The 19,115-nt window shown below is 45.4% G+C and overlaps 1 long non-coding RNA gene across 1 annotated transcript in view; it reads left to right on the forward strand.

Annotated features, from left to right (window-relative positions):
• Window positions 1–16,472, forward strand: part of LOC134160569 (uncharacterized) — a 45,635-nt gene extending 29,163 nt beyond the window's left edge. The window contains exon 2 of the long non-coding RNA XR_009963602.1: window positions 16,382–16,472. This is a non-coding gene — a long non-coding RNA (uncharacterized LOC134160569). The remainder of the gene's footprint in view (window positions 1–16,381) is intronic.
• Window positions 16,473–19,115: the final 2,643 nt, after the last annotated feature.

Raw genomic sequence — 19,115 nt, forward strand, 5'->3', positions numbered from 1 at the left:
TCCAGACCTTGCAAATAGTGCATGGACCTGTACTGACTATGTAATACTAGTCTGCTCCTTTGATCTCGCAGCACACTGGAAGCCTCCAAGCCTCAACAAGCCCTGCTGAAGCAGGGGAAATGTTCATATTCCTACACTGGCAGGTTTGAAAACTGAGGCATGGAGGTTTGCCTGCACTGTAGCCGCAGAGCAGTCAATGGCAAGCAGAGGAATTCCAGCGACCTCATGTGTGAGGCCAGGATTTCAGAGTAAATCCTTTGACTCCCAGTAACAAAACTCGCTTTGCTGCCTATGTCCTTATCACTGGAATTTAATGTTGGCCTCCCCACCTCTCTCACTCCTTCATTTTCTTCCATGTCAGAGCAGTAGGTGTTGCAAAGCAGATTTGTTTCTAATCTACAGTTGCGTGCAGCATGGGGTAGGATGCTGTGGCCCTCATCTCCTTTCCTCTTCCTTCTGCACACTGTAGTCACCCTCCTTGGACAGGTCCTTGGTTTATTTTTATGAAGGAAACAGGGAATTCCTCATAACCAAACAGAACAGGCACATGAAACCTGGATAAAGAAGAGGATATGGGCAAGGACATTTTCCACTTGACACTTTCCACTTTCCTGCTCTAGTGGAAGGTGTCCCTGCCCATGGCAGGGGGTTGGAACTGGATGAATTTTAAGGTCTCTTCCAACCCAAACCATTCTGTCATGATGTATTTTTAATCCCTCCCTCCTCTTCCCAATTTCTGGAGTGCCATCCTCCGCTCCAGCCCATATTGTGCTGTGTCCGTACCCATGGGCTGACATGAGCACTGCAGTGCTGTCCTTTGGGCCAGGATGGGGATAAGACACTTGTTGGGTGGTTGAAGGAGAATTTGTCTCCTGTCTGTTCTGTGTGATAACTTGTTTTGTGGCCAGGTGTGTAACTTCACCCAGCACAGTAACCTGACAGCAGAGCCATGCTGAAACAGGCTGTTCTTCCTGTGCATGTGTTCACAGTGGTTGTGAGCATGAAGCAGATTTGTGTTTGCATCACTGGCAGTGAGTGCAGAAAGCTTCAACAGGATTAGCACATGATTTCAGCAGCCCTTGGGAAGCATGAACAAAGGCTGGGTGGGATTTTGCCCTCCCTGTGCAGAGGATCTCTTGCAGTGAGGGTCTTCTGACAAAACTCATCCCATTTCTGCCTTTGGGAAGGTGTTTGCTGCTGGTGGAGCTGCTGCCCTGGCTGCAAGTGCTATTGTGCTGTGCCAGCAGCGCTGGGCTTTGTGGTGTCATATCAGACATGGCTGCCAGGTGCCCCCACTCCTCTCCTGTGCTTGTGGGACACCTTTACGAGGTGCTCTGAGCACTGCATTGTCCTCCAGAAGAGGAGGATTGCTCTTAAAAACTGGAGCAAGGGCCCTTCCACAGGCTGGTGGGTTGTCTTATTGATTTCTTTATTTTATCCCTCAGGTTATACTGGTCTTGGGACAGAACTGCAGCATGTCACCCAGTCCCCATAACTAGGCAGCGATGCTGGGTAGGTGGCAGGAGTCCCTGAGGAGTTTTCAGAGCCCTCTCTATGAAATGAAGATAGTCACCAGGTGATTTTCATAGGGCTGGATGTGAAGGTTGTGCCGATTCTTTGTTGTATAATAGTGACTGGGTCAACTTTTAATGTAATGACAGTGGCAGCTTTGATCTGCAAATGAAGTATGTTCACTGCACAGCTTGGAAATCCTGCTTCAGAAGATGCTACAGAAGAACTTTGATATTATTAGATATGAATCTATAGATTACAAAGATGTAACTGCAGGAACTGTAGATGCCATTTAAAGGGAGGAGACAAAGGACTTGGTAGTTAACTACTGCTTTTCGTGGGACAGGAGGGAAAGAGGACAGTGCAATGGAAGTGTCTCTGTCTGAGACCTGAGCTATATAGCCTAGTATGGGAAGAGGATGTAGAAAATATATTTTAAGATATTCCCTGTCTTCCTCAGCTTTTTGCCCTTCATTCTGTTTAGGAGAAACAAAGTTTGTTTTAGATTGGAAAAGCTCTTCGATTTTTGGAGATGGCTTCGTAGTTTGGTTCTGTGCTATTATTATGATAGATTTAAGAAACTACTCAAGTTCCATATAGGCACTTAGGATAAAATGGCCTGTCTCATTGCATGATCTACTCAAAAATGCACTTTCATCCTAAGATGGTAATTGCACAGATTTCCAAGCAATGGGTAAAAAAGGATAGATAGGCTCTATAAATATGCCATCATTTTTAAGGACAGGGCCAAACAATTCCCTTTTTAATGTAACAAACAAATTATGTCTTTCACAAAGGCACCACAAGGTAGGAGAAAGCTTTTGACTGTAGAGGAGCCCATTGAACATGGAATGCAGGAGCAGGAGGAGGTGGGATGGCAGATGGCATTCCAGTGCCCAGTGGGAAAGGTGTGCAAGGGCAGAGAAACAATACAGGATAAATGGAATTCTCTAAAGTCTCTTGTAATGGCTTCTTCTTCAAGGCACACAACACAAAATAGCTTTAAATAGTTACAGTCCTATTCACTGAAATGAAATTAAAATAGGATTTTGAAGAAATGAACACATTAAAGTTCGCTGATGGCTTCCAAACCAGGAAGCTGAGCGCATGGAGAAGGTCTGTGCAGCAGATTCATAGTCTGAGTATGTCTAGAGAGCAGTTCTCAGCCAAGAAATGCCAGTCTACCTGTATGACTTGTGATGGAAGCTGTCGTGTGAGGCTAGACCCTGTGAGAGGGAGGGTGATACAGATGCCAGGGAGGAAGGGCAGCTTAGCCTGGCACATACTGTGTATGTCAGGAATTCAACATTGCATGTCTGGGGGAGCTCCATACATTGTTGGGCACCTGCAGTGGCTGCTCCTCACTGTACATCTTCACGGAGCCTGAGGTTTGGCTGTGTAACTCACTGCGCAGGCAGTGTCTCAATACAGGATGGCCGCTCAGTGACCCAGCTGAGTATGAGGGTCTGTCCCACTGACGTCTGAAACTGGGGATGGCAGAGAAGGCCTGCAGAGAAACCGAGGGAGTTAGGAGTAAACCTCAGAGTAAGCCCTGTCAGCCTTGGATCTTGCTTTTAATCAGTTGCAATCTCCATTTTGCTTAAGAGCTGGCAAATTGAGAGAGGAAAAAGTGTCTCTAGACTAAAAAGAGTCCTGAGTTTTGTTCCCATTACCCAAGATACGGAGCATCTTCAGCAAGATGTTGGGGTTTGGGGGTTGTTTGCTATATTTTTTCACTGACTGGGTGTTAAATACTGTTCCCAGCTGTGCAAACTCCATGCTTTTGGGAGAGTTGCTGTACCTCTTTTTGTCTCTGTGCTTCCTGCCACACCTCGTGTGGGGGTTCTGGTTGTAAATTCTTCAGGACAGGGATTATCTCTCACTAGGGCAATGATTTGCAGCGTGGAGTTAATTCTCCTCCAGTGCGCTATACAGGGAAGTGATGGAGGGGTGGCTCAGTGATGATTCCACGTTCCTCCTCTGTAGGATAGCTAGCACCCTCCAAAGCTTGTCTGTATGAGTGGTGCTTCCAGTGAGGACAAGACTCAGGGTATTAGCGGAGATAACTCAGTGGTAGAAACAAGTCCTAAGTAACTGCAGCCCCTGACACATTGCATCTCCAGTCTAGTCTTGAAGTGAAAGTAGTGTTAATTTGAAGCTGTTCCCAGTGCTCAGGTCCCCTAAAGAGTGATGTTCTTATCTGAACAAACAGTTCAACTCTCACAATCTACAGCAGGATGTAATGGACCTTCCTGTCTTCTCTGAATTGAACTGAAATAGTATTTGTATATTCTGGGATGGGTTTTGGGGTAGGAGCAGGATAAATCCCTCTGATTGTGCCATTCAGTAGACACAGCTTTGTTTATTTTTTAAGCTGGCACAAAAATGCAGGATAAGCTTAGCTGACCACAGGCCATTAAATGTTATGACTTGAATTGAATACTGAACAGTATTGTTAGAGTATGAAGGGAAACTCTGGAATAAATTAACAGGTCATATAATACCTCACATTCCCAGAAACACAACAGTAGTCACTCATCTCTCTTCAACTACTTTCCCAGCTAAGAGTGAGACATTTCTGCTCAAACTCAGAGCATGCAGAAGTCAGACATTTGTATTTGAGCTGGTCCCAGCTGGAGCCGAGCTCCCTTTGCAGCTGATAAGGAGAAACAGGAACCTCCAGAGGGTGGTGATTCAGCTTATGCTAAGAGAGACATCTAAGATGGATCAGATGATGATGTGAGAAGGTGCCACCTTTTCCTCCCAGGTATGGGTGATTGTAGATAGCTTCACTGACGTAAATGCGTAAATGCTGGTGTGCAGCTCTGTACTGCTGTGACTGCAGCAGGATGCTGCTGATCACCATTTTCTTACACCATCAGGATATTTGGGAGGAAGAGCGTAATTGATACTTAGGGACTTCTGTTGCCATTGGCAGGGCTCATGCTGCACATGTCAGATCTGATTCATCCATGGTCCATTTTGTTAGTTTTCCTTGTGTGCGGAATTCTGCACTTTAAGAGGATTGACATTGTACACTGAGTGAACACAGGTATGTTCCTGTGAGAGGGCACACTCGTGCATCTTTTCTCTCTTAACAGGCTTCAGCAGATCTGAGAACAAAATAGCTGCTGTCTTTGCCCTCAGGGCTGATTATGGGACCTGGCTCCACATTGATGTGCAAAAGCTTGGGAGCTGCCAGAGCTGGCACTGGGGCTGAGCTCAGCCCAGGATACAAATCCAGCTCAAAGTGGAGTCAGCAGCACTTTCAGAGTGCTCGGCAGCATTGCCTCCTTCGTGTCATGTACACCCTTCAAAAGAGGGGTTGTCACTGCACTGGGATATCAGAGCTGCCTTCTGTAGCTGGACTGTCAAGTCGGTTGCTACAGGGCAATGGCCATGTCTTCTCATAGTTGCTATGTTTCTCTGAGGTGGCTTAGGGAAGGGTTTCACACTTGTGTTATGGAGGAGTTGCCTCCCATTTGTATTTCAGCTATTTCTAGGAGGTAGGAAGCAAACTGCATTGAGACTGAAACCTTTTTTTTTTGTCTGGACATTACCTGCTACAAATTCACGTTCACATGTGTGATCCCAGAAACTTTGATTGAAGTCTGGAGCACACTGGAGTAGGAACTTCCAGGATTAGACCCTAAAAATATATGTTGTTACACCAAATAATACATAGTACAGCTTAAAATAGCATAGCTATAAGGCAGTGGCTGGCATCCAAAGCTTGACATCCAGATTTCTGTTGCCAGAATATTTTCCCACTAAAATGAATTAAAAGCATAAAAATCAGTGTCTATTTAGACGGTTCATTATTATTGCTTGGTTAAGTATAAACAATTTGTCAACACATAACAGACACTTGGAGAGGATATTTCCTTGCAGTAACACCAATGTGAAGCTCTCCTGGCTGCTCCCTAACCTGGCACTCGCAACCTTGGATCCAACTGCACAGCTTAGAAGTTTTGAAACTAGCTTTCCAAGCTGGGCTTTGGGTAAGGTTTCTCAGCAGTATGTAATTATTCCCATTATACCTGTCGTCAGTGATTCACTGACCACTGAGGCGTACATACATAGGAGCTATTTTTCGCTTTATGACTTTTCAGGGGGATGATTCACTGGTTATAAGTATACATTATCATATGACTACAGGAGGAAAAAGAAAATACAAATGGAGTGAAGTGCCACTGAGATTTTCCACATTAAAACAAAAAAGAGTTTGTTCAATAAAATAGTGATGTTTCTCCCCCTAAGGACAGCAAACATCTGTAAAGCTTCAAACCAGCCAGAATCCATACAGCTTTACTTTGGTTTTACACTTGTAGAATTCAATACACTGAAATCAGTGGAGTAAAACAAAGTAAATACAGCTGGGGAAAGAGGGGGTGTTTTAGCTTTTCTTCTGAATGGCTTCACCATTCTCTGTTCACATGTTGGTCCTGGGGAGATGCTCTTTCCCCAGCTATGCAAGAGAGGAGAGCAGGATGGGTTGTTCCACATAGCCATGGTGGCAGGGATGCCACAGCTCATCTGTTCTGCTGTGTTTGACTGTAGGAGATTGGAAAGATCCTGGTCACTGACTCCAGGTGAATGACGTAACTCCTGAGAGACATTGGAGCAGCTCTTGGAGAAGAAATAATCAGTGGCAGGTGAAAACCCCAAGCAGTCACAGCACGACCTTGATTCAGTAGCTTCAAGTGAGTTTTGTAGCCTGCAGGTCGACATGAAGGTGGGCAGCAAGTACCATTTAAGTTGCTGACTTAGAAAATCTCTTCCATGTCGAAAGCTGGTCAGCAGTGAGATGGTCTGTTGAGCAACAGGGAAAAACAGATTTATGTGTCACTTAGCTTCTGCAAACAAGCCAGATTGTTCTGGCACAAAACACACAATATTTATTCACAAAAATGTGGAATTAATTGCTGTCATCCACATTTTTAATGGGAACATGTTTTGTTTTTCAGTTACAATGGTCCTGACCTCAGTCATTGTGAGGAGCGGGACGGCCCTGCCGTGTGAAGGGCCTGGCAGGAAGCGGTGGTGGGTCCGGTGGGGCAGGCAGGGAGTGCCATCACAATGTCCGTCCTACCCAGCTTCTCAGTGAAGGGAGTTCACTCACATATTTGTGGAAGTCACATTTATGTCCTAATACAAGGGTCTACTTCCATTAGCTTGTTACCAAGAAAATAGCCTCCCGGCTGTTTTACTTGTTTCACTGTCATTACATTCAGTTGATTTTCCTCTTCTCTGGCTTCTCTTTTAAAAGCAAAGGCAGCAAATTCTCCTCTGGGGTAGCAGGAAACATTCCTGCTCCCACCTGAACTGGGACTTGGGTTTTTTACAGTGCTTATTCGCACTGTTTGTCCACCACCAGCATGAGCTTTAGTTATCCATAGATGGATTATCCCCATCATAATTAACTGCTGGAGACACTGAGCTGGGCTCACTGTGCCATATCCACGTGCTGTGCTGCCTGGTGTAGACCAGCCAGTTTATGTTGATACATGGTCTCATCAGCAGCACTAAACTCTTCCCATTTCCATATTCTAATTGTACATTTTAGGGCGTAATTTACCCATGCTTTGCACTCTTGACAGTTCTGGGTTATCTGCTCCCTCTGTTTCCCTGGTTAATGAAGAATTGACTCTGTCCTCCCAGTGCTTTCCTACATGTGCAGAAGAAAGAGATTTTTATCTACAGAGACACAGATCGCAGATACATGAATTATGCGAGGGGTGAGCAGGTCATCCTGATGTAATTCCATGGAAACAAGCAATTACAGTTACAGGCACAGTTGAGTAAGGTAATTCGGAGCACAGCTGGCCAGTAGCAGGGCTTTTCTACTCTCTAATCATTGCCGTGGACCCACGGGCTGGAGGAAAGCCCAGGTTGAAAGGGTCACTCACAGGCCAATAAAGGAGTATCTGTTGGCTGGGAGCACCAGACTCAACAGTTTCAAAAACATGTTTTTCTTCATCTTGTTGAAACACAAGATTACACTTAGTCATCACTTATATGGTTGGACTCTTATGATCTCACAACTACAAACCTTTTCCTTTCTCCGTGCCTCCCCTTCTTTATTTTCTGTTGGGTTTTTTCCCCTGAAGAACCATTTATTAAACATATGCTTTATTCCTGGCTGGGGATTTCCACTTGGCTTTCTGTGGTTGATATCCCAGCGCCTAGAGAGTTCTTAGAGTAGGGTTGGGGGAGATCTTAGTCAACACAACCGGAAAGAAGTCCTGCCTATTCCCTTACATTAAATAGGTAGGTCAGATTTCCAGCTGGTGTAAATTATCCTGGCCCAGAGATCTGTTTAAATGGTGTTTGCAGCTTCTTTTGGAGATGTGGAGGAGGAAAGCTTTGCTAACAGAGATGCTGAGGGAAGCATTCAGTATTTGTGAGGACGTGTTCACATTGCCAGAGCCGTCTCTTGATGTTGTCTCTGGTTCGGCTCTGTTGGAAGGGATGATGCTCCAGTGCCTTGTCCATTCAAGTGAGTGCTGCATGAAAGTTTGTCAGAAATCTGGATGTGTCTGTCTGTGCTTTCCAAACGTTTTTCACCATCTCCTGGAGCTTTGACTCTTGACTACAATGTCACTGAGCTTTGTACTGCAGCGATTCACTGACTGGGTAAAGCTGTCCTGCATTGCTGCCGTTGTTTCTGGAGGGTTTCCTCAGTTTATCACAGTGGTCCACTTTTCCTCATCCCTTTCCAGGCAGAAAACTCTGTCAGCTTCTCTCTACTTCCCTTGTGCAATACTGCTACAAGTCATAGCTTCACCCTCTCGCCCCAAACTCATGATTTCAACCCATCCTCATTATACAATGTTATTATAACATTTACTGTAGCATCTGAAAGGCTTAAAACTCAGACACACAAAACAGAGTAAAACAATGTGTTCTGCCCCAGTGATCATCTTGGTTGCTAGAGACTACTTTAGCAACCTTCAGCTCCATTTGCTCACCAATTAAACCAAATCCTGTCATTTAATAGCACTATATAAATACTTGTTTGGAAGAAGTTTTGCTATCTGATGTCATACTGTGTTCTACAACTTTAATTGATACAGCTAAAATGCAGCCAAGCTTTGAATGATTTTTTCGTGTGACATGTGCTGTGCTAGGACGTTCAAACTGCTATTGTATAATGATGACTAATTCCTTAACTAAAGTCCATCAGTAAAATCTCAGCTTTATAAGAGCTATAAATATCATTATTTCATCTCCATAATGCTGCCTTTTGTCTCTGCTCAATCCTCCTGCACAATGACTTACCAGCATCTGTAGTATCATGATTTTTTAGTGTATATTTAACCAGAACTGGGCCCTAAGTATTGTAGTTGAATTTGAACTGTCAGCCTGTGGCTTGCCTGGTTACTGTGTCCTCAGCATAGTGCTGCTATAATGTTAAGGAAGAAGGTTTTTTTGATTTCTGGTGGGGAATCTCCCTGCTCTCAAGCTTCATGAACTTGAGAAGGTGGCCAGCAGCTGGCTCAGAGGTGTAGTGGTTGTCTCCCTGCTGTGATTTACACCTATTTAGAGTCCGTGAAGAGCCTGAGTGGCTGCAATGGTCATTCTTCCATGAAGCTATTCTGATCACATCCTTATAGCCCTCTGGTAGCCCTTATAAGTATCCAGTTTTAAAAGTTACCAGAGACAGCTTCTGCATCACAGAAGTGGAAAGGACTACAGAGGATGTATTAGCTGTACCCAGTACTTGTGCCCAGAGGTGGAACCATGCCCACATCAAATGAGACCACTGCAGCAGGGAACATGTCCCCTCCCCTCTCACATAACTGCACCTGGTTACAGTGAAGATTTGGAGCAAGGAAAACCATTGCACTTACAGGAATACTGCTGCGTTCCTAAGGCATTTTTCTAGGCTTGGTTCTCTTCCAGCATTGTTCTTTAGGTGTGACTTTAGCCTTTTGTTTCAGGTCAGCTCAGAAGCAAGCTGGATTCTCCATTTTCAGCTTGTTCTCTGGCTGGAATAATCCTTGTATTTGGTTTTGGCTTTTCATGAGACAGTCTTTACAATTGCTTTTCTCATTTATAATTCAACATACCACAGCACTGCTTCACCTCTGTCTATTGTAGAAGCCTTTTGTTTTTGTTGTCTCTCTGGCCTGAGCTGTGCTCTGTGATGTTCACATATGAGATGCTCATTAAAGGGATACCTTAGAAAAGCTGAACTGCACCTCTGAAGTTGTATATTCAATCTGCCTTTTTACACTTTGCACCACAACAGGTGAATCCATTAGGCTGCTCTGTTTCATTTCACTGGGATTAATTACAGAGTGAGGAGGTATGTGTTATGGCAGGGAAATGGAAGGGAAAAATCTTTGCTTTTAAACTCCCTGGTCTCGTGCTCTATAGGGAGAGCTCTGTCAGGAGAGACAGAGCCTCCTTTAACTTGGAGTGCATTAATTAGAACTTTTAAACTGGGGTCTGACACTTCAAAGGTTATTCAGTAAACAGCCTGTGCTGAAGGGAAACCCCAGGCTAGAACAGACCCTGCTTAACAAGACTGGTACCCCAGATGCCTCCTGGCTAGGACAGCTCATTTCATTAAAGCCATAGCTTGGACAGTGTCAGGAAGTATACAGCCTGGGCAGGAAAGTCAGTAAAAGTAGGATATGTTTTATTAACTTATTATTGATATCTGATGTATAGAAAAGAGCTAAAACATTGTAGCTGCTTCACCAAAGCAGATCATGCCTGAATGATGTGGAAATGGCAGATGCACTTGGTTCCAGTGCCATCACTGAGTACTGGACAGTGTAATATGGACTGTGAAATTGGTGCAGATGTGAAACAACAGGGTTCAGATCAGAGGATGAGGGTAGCAGGGATGGGATAACAATATCCAAGAGTGTGATTTAGGAAATAAACCAGAGAAATTGATAAAGCAAACTTCAGAAGCATACAATAATGATTACAGTGCCTGCAGGAAGCACCACAAAGTGCAGTTGCTGTGATGTACGGGCTTGTGAGCAGGACCTTGTTCAGTGCTGCCTCATTCCTCTGTGCCCCCTGATCCCTTAATCTTGTAATGCCTCTATTGTTCATCTGCAAAGCAAGGATCCAGTATCACCTTTAGAAGGATGTGGATTGTCTTAAATTATTAATGTCTGTAAAGCACTTTGAAATCTTTGGCTGGCTCTTGTTTCAGCAGTACAAGGTATTATCTGCGCTATCATTGCTGTGTTTGCTCAGGAAGTGTACAGTGGGGTTTATTTGCAGCTGTGATCCCAGTGGAACTCTGCAGTTGGATGCTGGGGAATAGGTGTTCCATTAAAACTGCATGTGGAGAGCTTGGCTGTCTCTAAATATGATCGCTGCAGGAGTAATGAGAAAGAAGGCTGCAGGACAGATAGATAAATGCTAGCTGCAGCTTTTGTTTTATTCTTCCCTTTTTCTTTGTCGTTAATCTGGCCAACTAGGAGTAAGAATTTATGTCTGTATCTATTAGAGAAGCATGGCTGGAATGTGAGATTTATTGGCACCAATATGAAGGAGCAATTTCAGAAAGAGCTCTGGAAATAAATTCGTGTGTTGGGGTTTAACTTACTCTGAACTCTTCCTCTACAAGAACTAATGAGCAGAACTGTGCCAATTCATCATCAGCTTTTGCCCTTCTGTGCCACCTTTAGCAAAGATTCTTAAACCTTCTTGAAGGTTGGCACTTGGTGCCAACTTGGCAGGAATCTTAATACTCTGTTCCGAGCTGGACTGGAGGAATGGAGTGATTGATTCCAAGCCTCACAAAGTCACTGAGAGCTTCAGTAAGACACAGGCATGAGTGACAACTCTGCCCACAGGGCTGGGGCTGAGATCCTACAACATGCAGTGCTGTGGAAAGGAGGAGTGGAGGGGTTCCAGGAGAACTCAGGCTGATGCCCGGGGGTGAAACAGGGGATATCAGTGTGTTTCACTTCACTGTGCAGTGGGAGCACACAGGAAGAGCACCCTGAGGTGAGCCTTTCTGTATCACACAGGGCAAGTGTATGTTGGTCTTTTTGACACCTTCCTGTACTGGATGAAGACCAGAACTCAGGTGATCTATTAGTGGTCCAGGAGTACCACATGGACAATGCCTTTGTGGTAGCATCTGCATTGTGGAATCATCCCATGGGATCAGATACAGCTGTGCTGTTGCATCTGGGAAAGGGCTGAGCAGTCTCATCACATGTGTGTATTTCAGCCAGCTGGAACAATCCTTGAGCCTGGGTAGGCAAGGTCTGCAAAAACCCTTCTTCTTTCTATGCTTTCTGATACCAATTCTGTGAGTACCCTTATGGGTTGTCAAGGTAGGATGTGGGAGGCAGAATGATCTGAAATGAGGAGAGAAGCAGCAGGAATCAGCATGGTTTTCACAGTAACCACACCTCGTGCTGTAAATTCCCATTCTGATGTCTGGATTGAGCTTTCTGATCACATTATCAAAATGTGATCTGTAGTGATGAGCAGTGATTTAACCAGGTTGTGAACTGAGGTGATTTTTTACCTCATTTGCTTTTCTTGATCCTCTGAATTTAGCAAACAGCCTGGCAGATGCTGTCCAAAGTTTCTTGCTCCCCACAGACCTGAGCTGCAGCCAGCAAGGCTCAGTCCTTTGTGTGTGAGGAGCCTTCGAGGCTGGACACCTTCTTCCCTAAACCTCCAGGATGCCCAGGAAGTCACAACTTGGAAATCATTATGAATGGATCATTAGATAAACCATGTTGATGTGTGAGATAGTCAACTTGGCACTGGCTTCTAATTCATGCACAGCTGAGGCTTAGCACAGCTCCAAGAGATCAGTGTGTAATGATGCGTTTCCACTTCGGTCCAAGGAATGTTTCTTCTGCCACTCCTGTTCCCTGCCTGTTTTAGCTCTGGTTAACTGCAGTGGCGAACGTTCACCCACAGAGCTTATTCTGCTTTCTTGCAGCTTTGCAGTTGGTTGCCCAAGGAAAGGCAACTCACTCTGGTTTTCAGAGGATTTTTGTAGGCCTGAGTGGAGTGTGAAGCTTAGTGGGGTACGTACAGTGTTACACAGAATGCAGCTCTCGTGCTGTGCACTGAAGATTTACAATTACTTTAATTTAACCCAAATGAAAATGCTGTGAGCCAAGTTATTTTGCAGACATCTTTTCTGGATGGTTATTTGATTCCTTACACTTCATATGGAAGATTTAAGTTGAGGTTTGGCCGCTGTATTCATGTGTCCAAATGTATTTTGGGGGTTGGTTTTTCAAAGCAGGCCTCCTCAGCTTTTTTTTTTTGTTTTTTTTTTGCAGGTGCAGTTTTTTTGTCCTTGCAACTAACTTTTGCCGACAAAGTGGCATTTAGAGGGGGTAAAGTGGGACTCTGCAGCATGCAGAATGGCACCTAGAAACGTGGAGTGGGTTTGAAATGCTCCTCCAAGTCTGTTTTCAGGGATGAGGAGAATCAGGCCAGTTGTGTTCTCTGGCTGAAGGTTTCAGTGTCAGGCGTTGTGGATTGAAGCAGGGAGTTTAGTGACATGGGCCTGAGCTGTAAGGTGGAAACCTATCTGTGCCATGCTTCATCCTCGGCAGCCGGGGACGCCAAAGCTGGTCGTGTGAAAGGCTGCCTTGGGACCACAGGGTGCTCTGGACACAAAAGCAAAGCTCATTTTGTCATTCATGGAGAGAAATAGTTGTTGCTTGGTCCCCCTGAGTGCCTTTGTGAGAGCTAACTGAAATGACCTCTAGAAAGCAAATCCTGAGGCTGTTCGGTGCACACAACATGAAGAAAGTGCTGTCATGTCTTTGGTTGCTCTGTGCTGGCACTCAGCTTCTGCATGGGGTGGCCAGAAAGTCAGTTGGAATCCTGGGTCTGTGTTACAAAGGTGATTACTGGGATACAGGAGAGCAAGAAAGGCCCAGTGGAGATTTTCTGTGTATTTGGTTTGTATTTGGTGTTTGTGTTGGTGTTTGCTTGGCTTTATGTGGAAAGTCTGGGGGATTGTTTGAATGGCCACATCTGCAGAGAGGGAAGGTTTCCAGCAGGCAAATGGGAGACACTTATCCTCCCTTCATTTCTGATGTTAATTGGGAGTTTGGAGCAAGTCACTCATGATTGAGCCAGGCACATTCTTGCTTGGACATGCCTCATTTTCTGTCCTACTCACATGAGCACTCAGGATTAGCACCAGAGAATAAAAGATCTAAAGAGGAGATCACCCTAGTGTGCTGAGGCTTGGAGCTGGACTGGCTGGGTCTAAATCCTGCTTACCTGAAGGGGAGCCTGAAGCAGCTTTGCACAACAGTTACGGAACTGTGGCTGGCGTGATATGGGTCAAAGCCGTATGGCTGCTGTATCAGGGCAGTGGGAGAGGAGAGGAGAGAGCCTTGGCTGGACAGAGAAATCCTGTTTGTTAGGTAACTTTCGGAAGTGTTCTCTCTTCATATTTTATATTCCAGCATCCTTTTGTGGCATTTAACAATGACTTGGAAATGGTCTAATTGCATAGAGCTTTGGTTGAGCTAGGATCAACATTTCCTTAATCCCTGTTAAACCCAACATAACGGTTTTGGTGTTTTGTTTGAGGTCATATTGTTAACATGATGTGCTTGGCTTCACCTCCTATGGAAGTGCTCAAAAGATACTAACACACACAGAATTGAAGGAAAGAATGAAGATGATGATATGAAGCCCAAGAATTTTAAGTCTGTTTAACTGTAAAACCTTGGTTGCTGAACCATCTGCTTTTAATCTTCCTATTGCTGTGCAGTCTTCTGGGGACTTGGCTTGGCAACAGATTTCCAAATCACTAAATTAATCCTGTCAGCTTCAGGAAGCACCAGAAAACTCTTGGGAGTATCCAGACACATTGATCTGCAAACTGAAATCTACCTGGGTTACTTGTCCAAAGCCTTTTGTGGCTAGGCAGTCCTGCAGTATTCAGAACAATGTGCATGATCATCACAGGCAGTCTCAACTATTCATGTGGATAGTGAATAAAAATGCTCAGCAACATTTTGATAGGAAGTCTCTTAGAGCAGTATTTTTCTGGTTGAGCCCCTGGTTTATGTGTGGTTGAGGTGTCCTCACAGCAGCCCCATTCCCTCAGCAAGGGCTGTCACTATGAACGTGGCCTGAGCAAAATAGCCACAGCAAAGCACAGAGTCTTTAAAAAAAACCCCAAAAGTTAAACCTGCTTCAAGTTCCTTACATTTGGATGGGAAGCAGAGCTGGAAGCTGGCTTTGGACACCTGTTAGCTTCAGGAAATAACCATGTAGAAACTATAATTTCTTAATGGGCATGTCCAACAGCATGACAAGTGCTCAGCAGCTGGCGCAGTGGAGACGGCTGTTGCTGCCGGAGGCTTTGCTGGTGTTGTGCTGTAACAAAAGGTGCCACCTCCACTTCTCTTTTAAAGGCCACACTCGGTGGATAGCGTGGAGCAGTGGGAAGAAGCAGTGGTAAAGGTCCAGGGGCTCTTGTGCCTGAGCAGCCGCCTGCTCTGTATTTCTGCTTTGTTTTGCTGCAGAGCATCTCCCCAGAGCATTGTCAGGCTCCACGTGTCTCATTAGATACAGCAGACCTGCACAACTCCCTTGTGCTGGGAATCTCCTGACACTTGCTGCAGGGCTGAGTCCCTTTGGAGCTTTGCCCTGGAGTAGCTGTAGTGGAGCCCCCGCAGCACAAAGGGGGAAGCAGAATATCCACGTTGTTTTTAATTCTCAGTGAAAAGCCTTTAGAAAATTCCTGTCAGTCTCAGTTGTGAAATCTGACGTACAGCCTAAAAATAGCATTTTGGTGAGAGCTGAGAGCATCTACAATGAATTGACGGGAGGAACAGAAGTTGGCAAATCCACACAGCTCAACATTTCCAAAACTAATTTTCCACATCAAGAGTCCTTTTCCTTTTCCCTGTGCTGTTTAAACAGGAATGTAAAAAGAAACTGTTAAGGAAACCCACACATGTAATTGTTAGGGGAGGAAAAAAGTTTTGTGGCTGAGAAACAGGAGAAGAGCCAGATGATCCTGCTCCTTCTCCTGCCACAGACTTACGTGACCTTGGCAAGCGGCATTTCCCAGATCGTTGACTAATGTTGGCTGGTTGTTGCTTGGACACTCGGTGTGGGACAGCTCGGGTGGGTGTTTGCAGAAGTGTTGAGCAGCCAGATTTCCACTAGGTTGCTCCAAATCAGAAGATTCATTTTTCAACTCTGCTCCTCAACTTTCCATTCCTGTATCTAACGTGATGAAAGTCACTTCCTCCGAGAAGGGAGGGACCAGGAGCTGGGACTGCAGTCAGGCACTGACCATGGAGCTGTGATCTTTCATACCAGCTGGGCATCTGTCCTTGTTGCCCCGTATTTCCTCATCTGTAGGATATTCATTCCTGAAGAGTCAACAGCGAGTTCCTGCCTTAAAGGACCCTCTGTGCCCAGAGGAGTGGGGAATAATGAGGCTCCTGGCCTGTACAGTCCCCTTGTGATACTCCTGTTTCTCGAGTTCTGTTTCTCAAGTGCTGTTTGCACTGGTGTTTGTATCTAGTTTCTACACGAGTGTTTGTATCTAGTTTCTACACGAGTAGATGGAGCCCAGTGCGGAACAACAAGGATATCTCTGCTTGGTAAAGACAAGCAATACAGGCACCGCTCCCTCGACGGGCAAAGAAGAGGTTGTTTGTATCCTGCACTTTCCCAAATTACGAGGAAAGACTTTGAAGTACAAAAATAGTTGCTGTATTATACACATATTGTAGGATGTTTACCACTGGAGACTAATGCCTAAACAATGAATTTCCAAGGCACTCCAAATGTGATCCAGCTTTATTCTAAACAGTCATGAAAAAAAGTCCTTATTACAACAAATGAAACGCTGCTATTTGTTTTCTTTTCACAGTTGGAGATTCTGTACACACAGAGAAGTTGCTTTGGGGTCTGAAAGTGTTTATCCTGCCAAAAATAAATGCTCTAAAAATGATCAGTTAGCATTCCCTGCATCCCTGCATATTTATTTACCATGAAGAATCTGCTTACAGAGCTTATATTGTATTTTCTTTACATTTTGACTTCAGTGAAACAACCCGAGCGTGCTTCTTCACCAACTCCCATTTCTGCTCAGAGTCGTAAAACTGTTTGGTAACTATTTTCTGTGGGCTGTGGTTAATCTCCAGGCAAGTTTATTTAGCAACCAAAGGTGATTCTAAGAGCCAGATTTTCAAAGCAGCCTTCTAAATACAGCACAGTGTTTGAAATGGCTTCTGTTTGGATGTGCGGGGGGTTGGGGACTTGCAGGTTTTCATGAATACAGATGGGTTTGTATCCAGTCAATTTAGAAATAAGAGTATTAGGCTGTTGAACAGCATCCACATCACAAGAGCAGTGTGTGTATCCGAACAGCCCATTCCCAGGAAACTGCGGGGTTACTGGGGGAGGCTTCAAATTTGGGATGTTTTCAGCCCCACCCGTGGTTTCTCCTCTCCTACAAATACTGGTTTATTTGTGGATTTGCATATTTACAGAGAACCTTTGCTGTTGTGTTTGAATGAATTGAGCTTCCTGTGAAGTTTTATCACCACTTTACAGGGAGGGAAACTGGGAAAGAGAAGTGACTTACCTGAGGTCTGGGGAGCTTTGGGAAATGCACAGCTCGTCCTTGGGAGATGCTGGCTTTTACTTGTGACCATCTTCACTCCCTGTGGCTGTGCCAGCTTTGGGGAGTGCAGTGGGCTATTGACCCTATTGCTCTGGGCTTAATGGTGGTCTCTTGGGGAAGTTTCTGCAGTTCCTCCCTCCATCTCTCCAAATATTAAAGGCTTGTCTGCCTGTTCCCTTTCAGACCTGTAGAAACCACTCCATGAATTGCTAATGTGCAGTGGGAGGAAAAAGCCTCCAGAAGCCTTGCAAGTGCAAGATCACAAAGCATTTAGAAAAACAGAAAGCAGTCTCCCCTTCGGCAAGGGGCTTGGAAACCTGGCTGTCTGCCTAAGGCTTATTTGGTGTTGGGAATCCTTTCCCATCTAACTCAGCGGAGCAGGAAGATCAGAGGACAGGAGCTTCCTCATGGGGGGGCAGAGGACACTGCAGGTACTGCATCCTGGAGGCGAGAGATGGGAGCAGCCCAGACATTCTCTTCTGCCGTGCAGCAGATTATGGTCTCTCGGTGTGGGCTATAGCCTCATGCATGCCTGTCTGGGCTAGCATCTGTGCTCAGTGGCACGCCGGAGCTCTCCCCTCGATCAGTGGGAGGTGGTTTTGCCATGAAGTGTAATACTCTCGCTGCTGCTCACTGTTCCGCTGTGTGCAAGCTCCTACCGCTCTATGCCTGTGGGTGAGGCTACCCCAAATGACAGTACAGGTACTGTGGGGTCATACCATGCATTTAGCATTTGTTCTGGTGCTGCTAAGCTGCTCACAGGGCTGAGGAGCAGTCACTCTGCCCACGTGTGAGATGGAGCTGTCTGACTAGGAGTCTCTGTGGCTGGGTAGCACATGCTCTTCCCCCAGGCAGCAGAAGCTTTCTGCTGATGCTGATGTCTGCAGAGGCTCCTCGCTGGAGCTGCTACTGTGGGTTTTTCTTAAAGTAATTTGGAAACAGTTGGATAACTTTCAACCCACTTTCCATAAAGCAATCAGAACTCTTATTTCTATTCTGATTGCAGGAGAATACAGATTGCATCCCTTAGTAAGAGAGAGAGATGGGGATATTTCGTCTCTTGCTAGCTTGGTGCTAGGCCATGAGATGTCAGAAACCGTCCAAACTGCTGCTGTGAGGGCCAGGATACATGGGGAACAACCTGATTTCCCCTCTGTCCAGGCTGTACAGATACTGCTATTCAGAGGGATGTGAATCAGAGATCAGAGTATGTTGTGCCGCTGGCTGTACAGCCTGTCGTTAGTTATGTTTAATTGTGATGGTCTAGCACGTGCTAGCTCTGGCATTACCTTGTTGGTTTAGAGTGGAGGGCACAAGGACAGTGAGGCAACTGTGGAGACAGGGGAGGAATATTGCTTTTGCAGTGGGATTCATGTGAGCAGCTTTGCTGAAGACCGCCAGAGACCTTGGTACCAGTGGCTGAGAAGAGCAGGTTGTCCGAAGCAGCGTTTCAGAGACCCTGCTCCTTAAAATGGTGCTTAAAATATGCACGAGAAATGAGCACCAATGATGTCAGAATAGAAAAATAGATGGCAACGCTCCCCAAAGTAGCAGCTGCCCTGTCCTGCTGTGGCTTGCCTGCCTCCCTGCAACAGAGCCTCTTAACCCCTATGGCTGTCAGTCAGGAATGAGCTGTTGGGAGGGTGGAGGCACTGTGACCCTGAGCAGGACCAAGGAGAGGTCTGACCTTGCACAATCCCTGTAGTTACTACTGCCAGTGTGTGCCCACATGTGTTGTGGATGTAGGTGCTCAGCAGTGTTGCATTTTGCCTTTGAATGCTGCAGCACATTCGCATTCCTCTGAGGACACCATAGTCTGTGCCACAACAAACTTTAAGGGCACTTTAATTTGCCGTACTTCCAAAGGGTTTGGCATCTTCCCAGCTGAGCAAGTTCATCTCTATTGCTGTGACTCTCTAGCATGAAGACAAGGGTCTCCCTTTACACATGTAGGGCATGCTGGTTAGTGGCTGTTAAA

Source organism: Pezoporus occidentalis, unplaced genomic scaffold (assembly GCF_034315485.1).
Source record: "Pezoporus occidentalis ecotype Australia unplaced genomic scaffold, CSIRO_AGI_Poc_V1 ctg160, whole genome shotgun sequence".
Classification (NCBI taxonomy): Eukaryota; Metazoa; Chordata; class Aves; order Psittaciformes; family Psittacidae; genus Pezoporus; species Pezoporus occidentalis.